Source organism: Citrus clementina, unplaced genomic scaffold, assembly GCF_000493195.1.
Source record: "Citrus clementina cultivar Clemenules unplaced genomic scaffold, Citrus_clementina_v1.0 scaffold_8, whole genome shotgun sequence".
NCBI lineage: Eukaryota > Viridiplantae > Streptophyta > Magnoliopsida > Sapindales > Rutaceae > Citrus > Citrus x clementina.
Window position 1 is genome coordinate 12,626,825 of NW_006262022.1, and position 15,466 is coordinate 12,642,290.

Genomic DNA, 15,466 nt, shown 5'->3' on the forward strand with positions numbered 1-15,466 from the left:
CAAAATAATGATGTATGGAGTATGAACATCATAATTTAAAGATAGATATCAAATACAAAACAAAGTATCTTTCACAGTAAACATCATGTGCCACATATCAAAATGGAAAATATTAAATAAAAAAATATTATTTCATCTTCAATTTGCATCAAAGCTCCTTTACAAGTAGTATTTATCCTTATGTCTTGCATTATGAATGGAAAAAAAAAATAAGTACAAAATATCACGCAAAAAGAGCAAATCTAGTGAAAAATTCGTTTAAGTATTTCGCTAAAAAAAATTAATTTACTATCATAATTATTTTTACTAAAGAAATTTCAACATTATATTTATATAGAATGTTGGTCACAAAAACTTTCTTTTTTAACTTAGCATTACACAATTCTAGTATTGAACAATGAATTCACTACTAGAAAAATGGTCTTTACTGACTTTAAAATAGTGTCAGAAATTACTTTCACTGACACTTGTTAATTGTGTCAGTAATCTGGGAGTCAGAAAAATAGTGACACTTGTAAGTGGTGTCAGTGATTACTATTACTACAGTATCACCGATATTATGACACCATAGTATTAGTAGTTATTGATATTTAATTAGTGTCTATGATTACTGTTACCATGGTATCACTAGTTAATTTATTTTTAAAAAAATAAAAAATTAAATTGGATCATTGCCTATTGATTTATTTGTAAAATTAAAAGCACCACAAAATAACAAAAAGAAATTGATTTATATCACAAAATCTTTCATTTCACATTTAAATATTATTAGTATATATTACAAATTGAACTTCAATAGCCAAAATATGAGATATCCTACTCTCATAACTAAATAATCCAAATTCAATACATAAAAATTAGTCTCTGTCCCTATCTGACCAACTTCCATTAGAATTAGCCTCATCACTTCTGCTTTCACTGTGATAATTGGAGCGCCTCCGACTCCAAGTTGTTTCATGAACTTGACGTTCATCATCATGGCTTCTGCCAGAACCACTTTTCACACGATCAGCCTCCCTTAATCTAGACCTTCTGTAATGATGCCTGCATAAGAAATTACAAAACCATAAATAACCAGAAGGTTTCTAACATTAGCAGTAAATACATTAAATAATGAAATTTGATCATAGTTTGGATCATCATCCCTTGTACATAAGATTGCAATGCTACATCACCAAAGGCATCTTGTTGAATCTAATTATTTTCTTGCCATGCTTGCAACATGGTCATTACGCCACATACTAATCATACATTTTTGAAAATGGGTTTTAAACTCGAACAATAGACCAAAAAACCAACAGAAGAACTTTCTTTAAATCTTGCATTGTGAGAACATCTTTTCATTATTCATTGCTTCTAAGAAAACCGAGTTAGGAGACTTGAAGAAAACACAAATGAAGAGAACGATACTATGAAGAAACCTCTCAAAATCATAGGTTAAACATGGAAGTTTAAACTAAAAAATTCAAATAACAGAAAGTGAATTAAATAAACAAGAGTTCATATATACCAAGTACAGTTTATAGTGTCTATGACTAGTGTAATAAAAGCATACCTGTCGGCATTAGTTGAATCTATCTTGTTCCTTGTTTGTCCTGAGCGTTCTTGATTCCAGGTCCCAGATTCATCAGAATAACCAAATAAAGCAGCCATCTTTTTCACCCAATATCTCGGAGGTGGTTTATCCAAATCAGCCCATTCATAGTCTCCGCCAGGGTTGCGGAAACAGTGGATAAAATTGCGAGCCATTCCACGAGAGCATGTCTGTTAAAATATACCCAACGAAGATAATAAGAGCGTAAAGAAAAGAAGAAAAGAAACAAACTCATTTCATATCAAAAGCAAAATGGCAAAGAAAAAAGCAAGTGTATAAGCCACACAATTATAACTCTGAAAAATGAGACAATTGGCTGTACCTTTAGTCTTGACTTCATATATTCCCCACATATGGCAATCTTCCATCTAGTCACATTAATAAATTCACATGTGATTTGTCAAGAAACACACAAATAAATAAACCATCACCATCCAGAAAATGACAAGCTGTAAAATTCAGTAAACAGTAATGTGTTGATTACAATTTAAGCATGGAGAAAATTTTCAGATTAGACTATGTCAACAGTGTCCATAGATAGTTAAAAGATGGGAGAATGTGCTGGCGTTCACTAAGCATATAATTTTTCACAGCTTAACCCATTGCAATTTTACCAGTGTCAAGTCTAAAGGAAACTAGTCAGGAATCTTCTGTAAAGTAAATAAATAGTGAAACAACTGTTCTCATAGCAATAAAATAAAATTATTTTAATAATTTTCTTCAACTTTCAGACCAATCAAACAAGTAAAGCAATTTTAGTACAATGCACAACAATTTAAGCTGAATGGACAATTGGAACAATTACGGAACAACTAGACCCCAACGAATACTGCAAAAACAACCCTTAAACAATGACTTAAGAAAGTAGAAGCTTCTCGTAAGAAAGTAGAAGCTTCTCCTAGATCATGCCTTTTCAATCTCCCTTTGCTAAGAAAGCTGCCCTGGTATTTAAGACTATCCAAATCCTATCAACATGTTGGGACATTCAAATACAGCCTCCAAGAAGACGTGTTGTAAACTTTACAACTGAAGTCTGTCGGATAAACCAAATCTTATACCCAATGCCAAGAGCTTTAATTAAATCCATTTTAACAGGCACCAATTACCAAGAATGCAGGCAGACAAAGAGGATCAAAATGACAGGATATCAGTATTCTGGAATTTCTATCAGAAACATGAAAAGTGGCAAGGCCTATTCACTGAGAGCCAAACATTTTTTAAATAGTAGTTACTTTATATAAAACAAATAAATATAAAGTAGAAAGTAAGCTCCAATAATTCTTCACAAAGACCTGTTTCCCAGCAAAGTAACGACCATTGATAGAATGGTAAGCGAGAACAGCTGATTCCAGCGACTTATAGTGAACATAGATATTTCCTCTCTCAAGTGGGAAAAACCATTTCTACACACCTGTACATATTTGTTAGTTAGTATAAGCAGAAAAAGGAAGAAACCCATGCCTAAATCTTACAGAATACTGAGTCTACAAGAAATGCTAAATAATGTCCATAGAGTTTCAATTAATCTGGGAGGCCAGAGAATGATTTAAGAAAGAGTAATGAAAGAACCACAGCCATCTTGTACAAACAAGGGCATACAAACTAATATGGCATGAGGAGATTGATTGTATAAAACCATCCTAGGTCTACATAATTGAAAAAAATAACTGTTATCACTTTTCAACCAAGCTCTTCATACCACATCAGTTGGTACACACTAAGCTGTAAAAATTTGTTTGTGGCTCTGTCATTATTGTCAAAGAAAATGGTAACAGGTAGTTTTCTTTATATTTATCATATTTGTTAATCTCAAAATTGCGATATTTGAAAAACCTAAGAAAAGGGTAATAGAAATAAAGAAACTTGAGAAACTCCAAGACAGCAAGTACATTTACAGAAAATAGTTAACAACCTTGAAATTGACAATCTCACCAAACTTCAGGAACTCCGTATGAACATCCTCATAAAATTCTTCATAAGAGCGTTCAACTTATTCATCTATATACTGAAAAGAAAGAAGGCAAATCAACCAAAATTTTTTTTTGCGTATGTTAACATCAGAAGCATAAAATCAAAAGAAAAGTATGAAAGTATAGTCTGTCAAGAATGCTTTATTTTGACCTTGGAAAAAAAAAATGATATTTATCAGGAGGTGAAACAACTTATAAAAATACTCTAGCATATAACTTGAAACTTCACTATGATAGTTATCAATTTGATTAGTTTCTCAATTTGCATTTTGTTCTTCCAGATAATGGTCAAAGGGTAGTGGATTAACACGGAGACAACTATTAACCATGATCTCCATTGACATGGTTAACACTATTCAAAATACACAACTAGGGGACAAGATATATATAACCTGCAATTTAATCCTCACCTAATGGCTAATATTTTCTCATCTGTATAATAGACTGAAATGAAACCTATCATGTGTTCAACTAATTTAATTTGCATCAATCAAAGCAACTTCTTTTTCTCCAGCTTTCTGTCTCCCCTGACACATTCTAAAGTAAATGAAGAGCACCAACAACATGTGTCAGTAAATAGGTGTTATGGCAAACAATCCCAAACCTTCCAAAGTAATGACCATTGTTAGATGACCAGCTCTGACAATCGACGATATATAGTATATTCCACAAGAAACTAATAGTTGTTAAGGAGAAATTTTTAACTCAAACAGAGTTGTACATTTATGTGACTAGTGAGAGAGAGAAAGAAAGAAAGAACGAAAGAAAGAAAGAGAAATAAGCCAAACATATAAACAAGAAATTTCCTAATAGCTAAAATCATTTGTAGCATGTAGGATACATAATAGCTCATAGCCTTCACTCTTACCCAATCAAGGCCAACACCATGAATCTCCATCGTTATGAAAACATAAATCTCTGATTTCACATAGTCAAAGAAAAGAAATAAAATGTGAACTCAAAAGAACTCACCAGTGATACTATCTAGAATAATTATAAACACATTACAATATATCAACTGGAAAAATATTTTTCTGTATAAAAAGTATCTTCTATATAGCAAGGACAATGCGTATATAAAATGATCCAACAAATTGCACAAAAGTATAGAAGTTTGGAAGAGTCCTTATCAAGATACAAGAATCAGCAATTACATACCTCGAGCCCCTCATCTTGCTCCCAAGCAAGCCCAGGACCATTATGCATATTCTTGATGAGCAGAGTGCACGATTTATCAGGGTAAAAATAAACTCTGCTGCATCTCTGACCAAACCAACAAGCTCCAGTCTTCAAATGGAACGGACAATGAACTTTATCCTGCCATATATAATAAAAACATGATTGACCATGATAAACAGGCAAATATAATAGAAATGAAATATAATACAGTAATTGCAAATTAAAAATTTTAGATAGACATATTGAAAGAAAAGGCATGCCTGTTCAGTTCCAAAATTGGGCACTTGTTGAGCAATAGTCTCCAACTCCTGTTGTGCATTCTGGTGATCAGCAAAGGCTTCTGATTGTGGGGGCAGAGGATTTGATGTAGGCCTATCAACATCCTGTAAAGGAAGTAATAACGTAGAAAGTTTAATTTTTGCCATAACCGAAGAGAATGGGCATCCTGAAGTAAAGTAGAAACAAGCCTAACATAGCTGTCAATAGAGTCAAAACTACCTCTTTTTTACTTAGTGGGTTCGCATCCTTCTTCAGAACTCTGACCTTTTTCATCCTGATAATAATCTCATTTCCTTGCCATATAATTTCTGTAGGCCCTTCTTCAACATATTCCCAATCATCATCCTCATCACATTCATTCTCCTTTCGCCTCCAAATTCGCGATGCTCCGAGAACACGCCGTAGCTGGTGAGCAAGCGAAGGATACGTTGCAAGTTCTCGGCGTCCCCACCGCCGGATGGGAGGATACGTGTCAAGATCTGGGAGGCGGAGAGAGGGGTGTTGGCCCTACCTTTCCAGATGGCATCCGGTACGTGGAGACGGATGGCAGCGGTTAGAGACATGGGAACACTTATCATGTTGGCAGCTCCATTATGGCCAGTCTTACCTTCTTCCCGCCATCTCTGCACTCGTTATCTTCCATTACTGCTTACTCACCTTTGATTTCGCAGCACCATGCCGGCCAAACAAAAAGATAAGACCTGAGCACTTTTTGACAATTTGGATGTTAGGGATTTTTCAGATCTGGGGAGCTTAGGAGGGAACAAATACTTTGTAGAGGGAGTTGAAAAGTTGTATTTTGGATACGATAAGATTTGTCCATTTGTTTTGTTTTTATCCACTCAAAAAGCACAACTCTAAAAAAATTAAAAATAATTCGTAGCCTAGTGGTCTTTTGATTCAATGTAGAAGCTCTAAGTTTAAGAGGTCTTGGGTTCGAATTCAGACTAAAACAAAATTAAAATGATAATTTTTAATTGCTGATACCTAAGCGTCATTGATCGCTATTACTAAAGCTATTGATACTTCAGTATTAGTAATTAGTGATACATATTTGTTAAACGTGGAAAATGATCCAAATATATGTATATACTGATACTTTTAAATAAAGTGTCAGAACACAAGTATCAGTAAAGACTATTTTTCTAGTAGTGATTTAAATATGCAACTATTCTTGTCCTACAAAATTTTTGACAAAGTCCCCCCTAAGACATGGGCATTTCCTAAAACGAATTACAACTTATATAATATATGTATCATCAACTCAACACTTCCAAAATAATATTTTCTAGCCAACAACTACTACCACCACAAGTCATTGAAGTATAATATATAGGGCCTTACACTCCATGTTGTCACATGCATTGAAAAAAGAAAATTTATAAAAATAGCCACAAAATTTTTCAATTTTTTTTGGATTTAACCCTCCAAATTTTTTATATCATAACTAACCAAATACTAGTTTTTTGGACCAAATAGTCCTCATCACTTTCAACAAATTTACAAACAAATTCTACTCTTGAAAATCCAAGAAAAATCTAACATCTCAACACTCTCAACAATCTAAAAAAATACCAAATCCTATCAAACAAGTATTATATAACTAAAGATATACTCATCAATTGGGAAGCTTCTTAAGGTTAGTGTAAGTTCTTGCACAATACGAACCTTTTATGTATTGTGCAAGAACCTTTTATGTATTAGGTTTAGTGTTTAGATTTGAAATTGATATTGTTTTGTTTTAAATACTGTTATTTTCTATTTATAAAACAATGTGATTTGTTAAAATACTTAGTTTAAAAAAATCGCTGAAAATAATAGAAATTCAAAGTAAAAACAAAATCCATACTTAGTAGAACATATTAATTTATTGCGACAAGTAGGGGCACATAAACATGTTGCTGGTTATGTGTGACAGACACTTGTTCACTACTTGTCACACATAATTAGCATGTCCACTAAATTTGCAGACACTTTCTAGAATTCATAACTTTGGCTGTATGTATCCGTTTTGGGTGTATAATATACTGTTTTGAAGATTGCGACATGACAAATCGAATCCAAAACTGTTATGTTGTAAAAAGGACACATCCTTAAGTTATGACTTTTGGAAATTGTTCAAAAATTTAGAGGGACAAGTTGATTATGTGCAATAAGCAGTGGGACAGATGTCTGTTGCACTAAATCAGCCTTGTGTTTATGTTATAACTTAGGCTACATGTGTCTGTTTTGGGTGTACGATATATTGTTTCAAAGTTTGCGATGAGACGAATCAAATCTAAAATCACTTACGCCATTCTATCACTTGGTCGAACTAAATATTTACTTGAATTTAAGTGGGACAGGTACCTATCGCACTATCGTACATAATCATAGTTTATGCGACATCCATATAAAATGTATTGTATACTCACTTTATCATATTATGTAGTGCATAATCTTATTTCTTTTGTTCTTTTAATAATTTTTAGACATAATTGATTCAGTTGTGCTTTCATTGTGTTATAACGGTTCATAGGAGAAGTTGACGAATGGCCGTATGGAGTACGTGAATGCCAAGAATACAACTTTTTAAGTTTGAAAAGATTGTACGTTTGATCAGTTTCTAACGAGTGTGCATGAAGTTTTGCATATAAAGTCTAATGAATATAGTATCACGATGAAGAAAACTTTAAGGTTTAATAACACAATCTATCGTACATATTCACTACCTATAGATGTACTTAATGATGAAATGGTCAAGGTTATATAATATATGGCCTCTGATGTGATCATCTATGGATGCATCCCTTTATTTGTTGCCACGTCTCGTCGAGTTTTGAATCAAAGTCTTGAGCGACTTATAAAAACTAAAACTTCTTTTAGAGCAAACATCTCTATCCTCAATATTGAACTAGAGATGTTACCATAGACGATGTCGTTGCAGCAATGTTACACTCCACTCGACACCATTGATGACATCGACATTACATTAACATATGCTGAAGAAGATGTGCTACTACTAACAACATCATTAGAGCAACATTACTCTCCTGTCCACAATAATGATTTCTGCAATAATGATGATGCCATCAACAACACAAAAGCAGATAATATTTGTGTGGAACTGTACAATAGTATGAGGGGCACTCATTTCAATAGTCCAGTTGATGATAAGGGCATCAGTTATTCTAATATTTCTATTAATGCTGAGGATAAGCGTCAGTATGATACTCCCATTAATAATAGAGACAACCGACCTATTTCTCTAATGGTCTGTTTAAAGAGGAATATAACAGTTGACCACCTCGTAAGTCTTACTCTAGTTTTGCTTTCAGACTTGGTTGCTCCACATTTTGCTAGAAGCTGTAATTTTGATGATATTAGTATGAGTAAGTTGTTCAATGAGAGGAATGAGTTACTACTAGAGTTACACAAAGTGGCCTTGAGGGAGAAGTTTGATTTCGAGATTGAACAATCCACAACGACATGTTTCAAAGCCGATTATTCTTTGGAATCATGTAAATGGCGCATTTGAGTAACGAGAGGTTCAAATGAGTAGAATGTTCCTTGGGTAGTAAGAAGAGCTGACAATGTACACACTTGTTCTAATAAGGTGTTGACTTTTGATCTTCGTTAAGTTAGGAGCCAGGTTTTTGGCCATATTATTATGGATAAATTTATCTAGGAAAAATAGATATATGTTTCGAATGACATAAGAGCAAACATGCAGCAGGAATACGATGTCCAGTTAATATACTAGTAAGCATATCGGGCCAAAAACGTTGGTTTTGAAATAGTATAAGGTAACCTTGTAGAGTCATAAATACTCTCAAATTTTGACCAAAGCAAATGAGAGTACAGTTACTCACTTCGAGCATGATGGAAATGATAATTTGTTATACTACTTTATAGCTCTTGAATCTTCCATAAAGGATTTTATGCAATGCATCAGGCCAATGATTACTATAGGTGGTACTTATCTAAGGAACTATATCATGGAAGAATATTTGTGGCAACTTATCTGGATGGAAACAATCAACTGTATCCGATAGCCATTGGGGTTTTAGATTTAGAAAACAAGAATGCTTGGGAATGGTTTATGATGAAGTTACATAGAGTAATTGGCAATAGGCCAGAGTTAGTAATTATCTCCGACCGATGCACTTCTATCAAGAAAGCTATTCTAAAAGCATTTCGCAATGCTACCCATGGCGTTTGCTTTTTTCATGTCAAAAGTAGCATTAAGTCAAAATTCAGGATATCTAAATTTGCTTGGGGTGAATTTGAGCTTGCCTTTTATAAACGCAGCAAAAGCATATAGACAAAAAGAATTTAAAAAATAACTTATGGGATCGTGGATGCTCCACCTGGGTGTGACTATTTACTTAGAAAATAATATGGGTACATGTAATTAGGCAAGGTCTGAGTTTGAAGGTAGGAGATAAAATATACTTACCATCAACATTGTGGAGAGTATGAATTCTTTCATGAGGGAATCATAAAAATTTTATGTTACTCATCTTGTTGATCATTTTAGAAAAGCATTGAAGCAATGGTTTTATGATAGACAAATTGTGGTTGAATCGATAAGTACTCGTATAACAACATGGGCAGATGAAATAGTCATTGAGGAGAATTTTGGTTGAAATAATGACCGTTCGTCTTGTGTCTCAGTATTTATTCTATGTTTTTAGTGGTGGTATTAAGGAAAGGATAGTGGACATATGTAACAAGACTTACTCCTGTACATTATTCCAACTTGATCAGCTTGTGTGTGCACATGCAATTATTGCTTCTAACTGTTCGAGTAGATTAGATAAGCATTTGTTCTAATTTTTACACCAACAGATCATTAACAACGGCATATACACAACTAGTAGAGTCGGTTGGTGATGTGGCAGACCAGGAACTAGTGGAAATTCAAGCCGGTTGGTGACAACATATGCACAATGGATCATTAATGACGACATATGTTCTTACTAGACTCAATTTTTATAACAACAGTTTTTTTACTCATTAAACTAGCTAAATTCATTTGTAAATTCTTAATAAATGTTTGATTATTATTTTTTTAAAGAAAGATTTTGCATTTTGCATTTATTAGAAGATGATCACAAGTTACATTACAACAATTTTAACACCAAACCATATATTGCATAAAATGAAGCAAAGCTCAAAGCTGCTCACACTTCACTTGTAATAGACATTTGCAAGGCATTATGACAAAAATTGAGGCATAAAATTTCTTGGCTTCTGGCGTGCCAACATTTGGCTCTTTTGCTGCCATTGCAATTACAATTCCAGTACCAGACCAAACTGAGGCAGTTGCTGCAGCAAACATCAAGCTCCTCCTCCCATTCCCATTGCCAGCCTCAATGTCAAATCCAATTCTTCACCATTTGCTCATTTTGCTACACTTGTAGCAACAACAAGTCTCTAGCTAGCATTGGCTCGAGCCTGGCTAGCATTGCAGAGGAAAGAGGTTGTCATGGTCATTGATGCTATTTCCACAATAGTTCTATACTTTCCTTAATTGTTTGATTGAACTTCTTATGTAGTTATTCATTGGACCTCTCTATCAATTTCGAATAGAAAAGAAAAAAGACCTAAAAATTAAATAAATATTAATGAATTTCATACTTGTTCATGATTCAAATTATTATCAATATTGTTTTGTTCCTCCATAAAGTCAACATCCTTCAAATCAATAAGAATCGGTTTACTTCTCTCCAACAAAAAGAAAAAGATTATGGTCATCCACAATGTTTGTCCTTGATTGTGGCCCACTGATAAATGCAAACAAAGATATAATGACAAAATTTGTACCCTAAATCCAATCACATGTGTCCAGCTAACAAAAATATGTGCTTTGGAAGAAGAATCGGGTCTTTAGTCGATTAGAGTTTAACAAAAATATGATTTAGGTTCAACAAATTTTTTTGAATGTAAATATAGTTTTAGTTAGTAATTTTTTTTCTTTTTCACTGTATTTTAATGTCTATAACTGTAATTAATTTAGTGGTATTTTAATCTAAAAAAATATTTTCAAAGATAAGTTTAGTGAGTAATTTGGCAGGTTCAAATAGATCCACCCTTTGTTTTCATGTAAGAATAATTCTTATACATAGGTCATCTCAAAGAAAAATCTTATAGAAATCAATTATATATGTGTCAAAACACTTTATATGCTCCAGATTCTAACATAAGATCACCTGGATTGGATGAGAAAATTATCCAATATTTTATGTTGAGAACCTCATTAACTAGACTCTTACAGAAATTTGAAATTTCCACTTTGAACAATGAGTACTTAAAAGAGTTTATATGTGTACTAAAATAGATACTATCCATTGGTATTATGATGTTAAATATAGAGTAGGTACATCTGAATAGGTGATGAAACATATTACTATTACCCAATATATATGGGTAAATTTAGAACGATATTTTTTGACCAATAAATAAATGACATGTGGACAGTTACAAGGGATAAAATAGGCAAAATAGTTGGAGCAATATAAAAATGCTATTTGGAATAAATTTAGTACAAAAGGAATAGTTTTGTCCATTTTCCCTAATATATGACATATAACCGTAAAAACATTCTCTCCTTTTAACCTAAGGATGATATTTGGTCCTAACTTTTATGCACTCTCCTTACCACTAGCCTTCACTATATAAATATCTTATTCACCCATATTAAGGGGCTCTCCTCCCCCCTCTTCCTTTGATCTTTTAGATTATTTCCCATTTGCTCATTTTTGGGAGATTATTTTCCATTCAAATTATAAAAATTGTTTTCTTTATAATATTTATTTAATTAATCATGCATGTCTATATGCTAAGGTAGGAGTTGGATAATGAATGGAAAAAAACTTACATAATTGAGGAGAAAAGAGAACTTCAAAGGACTTTAAAATCAAAAGTTGTGTAGAAAATATTTGGACGCAAATATATATAAGAAATGATGCAACTCAAAGTTGACAGCATGATAGAAGGACTTTGTTAAAGAAAAAAAAAACTAGTGATCAATTTAAGGTATGTGTATTTATATTATGGTGTGCTATTTTGTTATCAATTTGTTAAACTGACTATATAAAATTATATTAGGTAAATGCTTGTTTAGTCATTATATTGTAAAATAAATGTCCATTTGTTCCTATATTTTAAAAAATATCTCAAGATACCACTACTATTAAAATATTACACTCTTTCTTCTATCTTTTCTTTACCTTTACAATAACACCCTTGTAACAATCATATTGACATTGATTTTTTAATCTATTAAAAAGTTACTTAGCAAATTAACCAATAGTTACTTATTAGCAAACTAAGAAACAAATATTAGTGTGAAACAACTAATATTTTTCATACCCTTGCAACAATCTTGCTAACTATTATTTATAAACTAATTAATACTAGCCAATTTTAAAGTAATAGTTAATACCTTGCAATAATCTTACTAATAATTTTTTGTAAAAAAATTAATTTAGCAAATTAATCCTAAGTAAAATAATAAGAAACTAATTTTTATTTTAATTTTAAGGCTATTTTGATAGATTACTTTTTTTTTCTTTACACTAATATCTCTACAAATATTATTGCAAGAGTATTTTATAAAATCAATGAAAAAAGCAAGGGTAGGATTGTAATATTATTATTAGTAAGGGTGTGTTGAGATATTTTTTAAAATATAAGAACTAAATGGGTATTTAACTCAAAAATATGGGAATTAAACAAGCATTTAACTATTTATTATTATTATTATTATTATTATATATATATATATGTTAATAATGACAAGTGTAAAAAGGATAAGGAAAAAGCAAATTCCACACACATAAGGTTGTAAGAGAATTGCTCCGACAACTTATGATATAGTAATATCAAATATTTTTTTAAGTTTTTAAAAGCCTGAACATTACTTTAAACTTTTTTTTCGAGGGTTGAGGTTTTAAAAAATACATACAAAATAAAATAGGCAAAACTGTAAATGTAGTGACTACTACTGCTATAGTAAGAAAATCAATTATTTAGTCATAATATTTATTGTTCTACAATTAGTTGTACATATCATTGAATTTGTGAAAATTTGTAGCGTCAAATGAATGAAGTTGAAAAAGATCCTTCAAACCCTTCTTTAAGTGATTTGAAAGATAATTCTGTATAAAAAAAAATAGGGTCTTTACATATCTTTTATGAAAGCACTTGGAAAAGGAATTACTTTTTCATAATTAGCCCTCTTATCACATAAGGCTACTATTACAGATCAAATGCTAAAGGATCAAGATGAAATGAAGAAAGAATTAGCACAATATGAGAGTTCTTTAAAAAGACGTAGAAAAAAGAGGTAAGTATATAATGATAAGTCAATGAATCTTTCCTCCCAAAATCAATTTGAAGCAAATATGACAACATGTGCTATATTAGCAAGGGGTCTACACATAGACCGTATTAAGGGAAAATTCATGTTATTAGAGATTATACTAATAAAGAGTTTGACCTTGAACATAACTCAAGAAACATGCTTGATGTGTCTTAACGACGCTTGGAATATCATGCATATGATTAAGTCAACAATGGGGCCTTTAATTGTGTGAATATCTTTGTAATTATGAGATATATTTTTATTCATTTAGAGCATGACATAACTTGTATATGTAACATACAATTCTATTTGAAGAATGCATCTCAATTAATTCTCATATTTACTTTTTCTAGATGGTATTAGAGCCCTACGCTTCATGCTTGAAACACGAACCTAAAATCTCTATTAAGTCTTTTCATCAGTTCTCCAACCTTATTTTTATCAATTTAACGAACACCAATTACCTCATACAGAAATCATAAGTACTCCTACTTATAAGGAGTTTTTGCTTAGAGTATCACATTTATGATGTCCTTGTTCCTTCTAGAACCAATTCTAAAATGGAAAAGAAGTCACTGATCCAAAAATTTCCCAATGGAAAAATAATGATGGATTACTCATGACTTGGCTTAGAGGTATGATGTCCGAAGGTGTCTTGACTATGATGATTGGAGTGTTAACTGCAAATGAAGTATAAAGAACAAATGCTGCCTCTAACTAAGGAACAAGATTCCTAAGTGAAAGATAGCTTTTATTCATTTTAAAAAAAAGTCTCTCAAACTTGAAGACTTCATAAAAAATTCAAAGATATTTTTTAAGTTGCTCACTCTCTTGGTCCAATGTATGCTGATTTTAAGACAACTATTGTAGTGATCAGCAAGTCTTATAAAGCCAAACTAGACCGTTCAATGCCCAAGATACATGTAATCAAGTCAATGCAAGTTGCACTCATCTAAGATCTAAACTGAAATACTACCTAGGCAACCCAAGAGGGGGGGTGAATTGGGATATTAAAAATTATTCAATTTTAAAACAAAACTCAATGCAAATCCAAAACTAATATAAAGCAATAACAAATAAATCAATCACAATATAAAAAGATAAAGGAAGAGAGAGCAAACACAATGATTTTTATGTGGTTCGGCAATCCCTGCCTACGTCCACGCCTCCAAGCTCATTGGGCTTAATGATTTCACTAAGCAAGCCGCCAAGGCTTCAAATGCTTGCAATTGACTTCCAAGGTGCCAATGGACCTTCACAACAAGAGATTATCCCCAAGCTCTTAACCTAAGTGTATCCCAACACTTACAATCACTCAAAACAAAAGATTACAAATTATTTTTTTCTCACACAATATTTAAGATTACAAATCAATGCTCAATGTGTGAATAGATGAAGAATGAATGTGTTTAAAGCTCTTTGAAGAATGAATGTGTTTAAAGCTCTTTGAAGATTGTATTCTCGAATATAAGCTCAATGATAATATTGTGATCTTGTCTTCTTTGAATTTGATTGAGCTTATTTATAGTTGGAGTTGAAAACTAGTCGTTATTGATTTTCTGCTCACTGTCGGATCGCCGTTGACTGGTCAATATGATCGTTGGGCTGAATTTTCAAATTGTCAGATCGCCGTTATCTAGATGTCGGATTGTCGTTTTCTACAGTAACTGCTACACTGAACTATTTTTGTAAAATTACCGTTTGACCCCAAAACTTTATAAAATTATACTATGGCCCAAAACTTTATAAAACTTATCAATTAGGTCCATTTTTAGGATTTCAAAACTTTTTTTAATTTAGACCATTAATTAAAAATAACCAATTTCATAAAATCATTTTTCCATTAAGTATAAAATATTTATATTATGAAAATAATGATTTATTTAAAATAATTTGAGCTTTAAAAACTTAATCATTCTTAATTTTGTTTGTTATCATCAAAATCAACTTTATGGATACATATATGCTAACATTCTCCCCCTTTTTGATGATGACAAACCTTTCATATATTTAAAGAATGATTGCACAAATTGCTCCCCTTAAATGTAAGCTTCTCTTACAATTTAGCTAAATTAACAAATTTAAATACATGTA

At 31.9% G+C, this 15,466-nt stretch overlaps 1 pseudogene; it reads right to left on the reverse strand.

Annotated features, from left to right (window-relative positions):
* Positions 1 to 857: 857 nt before the first annotated feature.
* LOC18035177 lies at positions 858 to 5,665 on the reverse strand (annotated as a pseudogene).
* Positions 5,666 to 15,466: the final 9,801 nt, after the last annotated feature.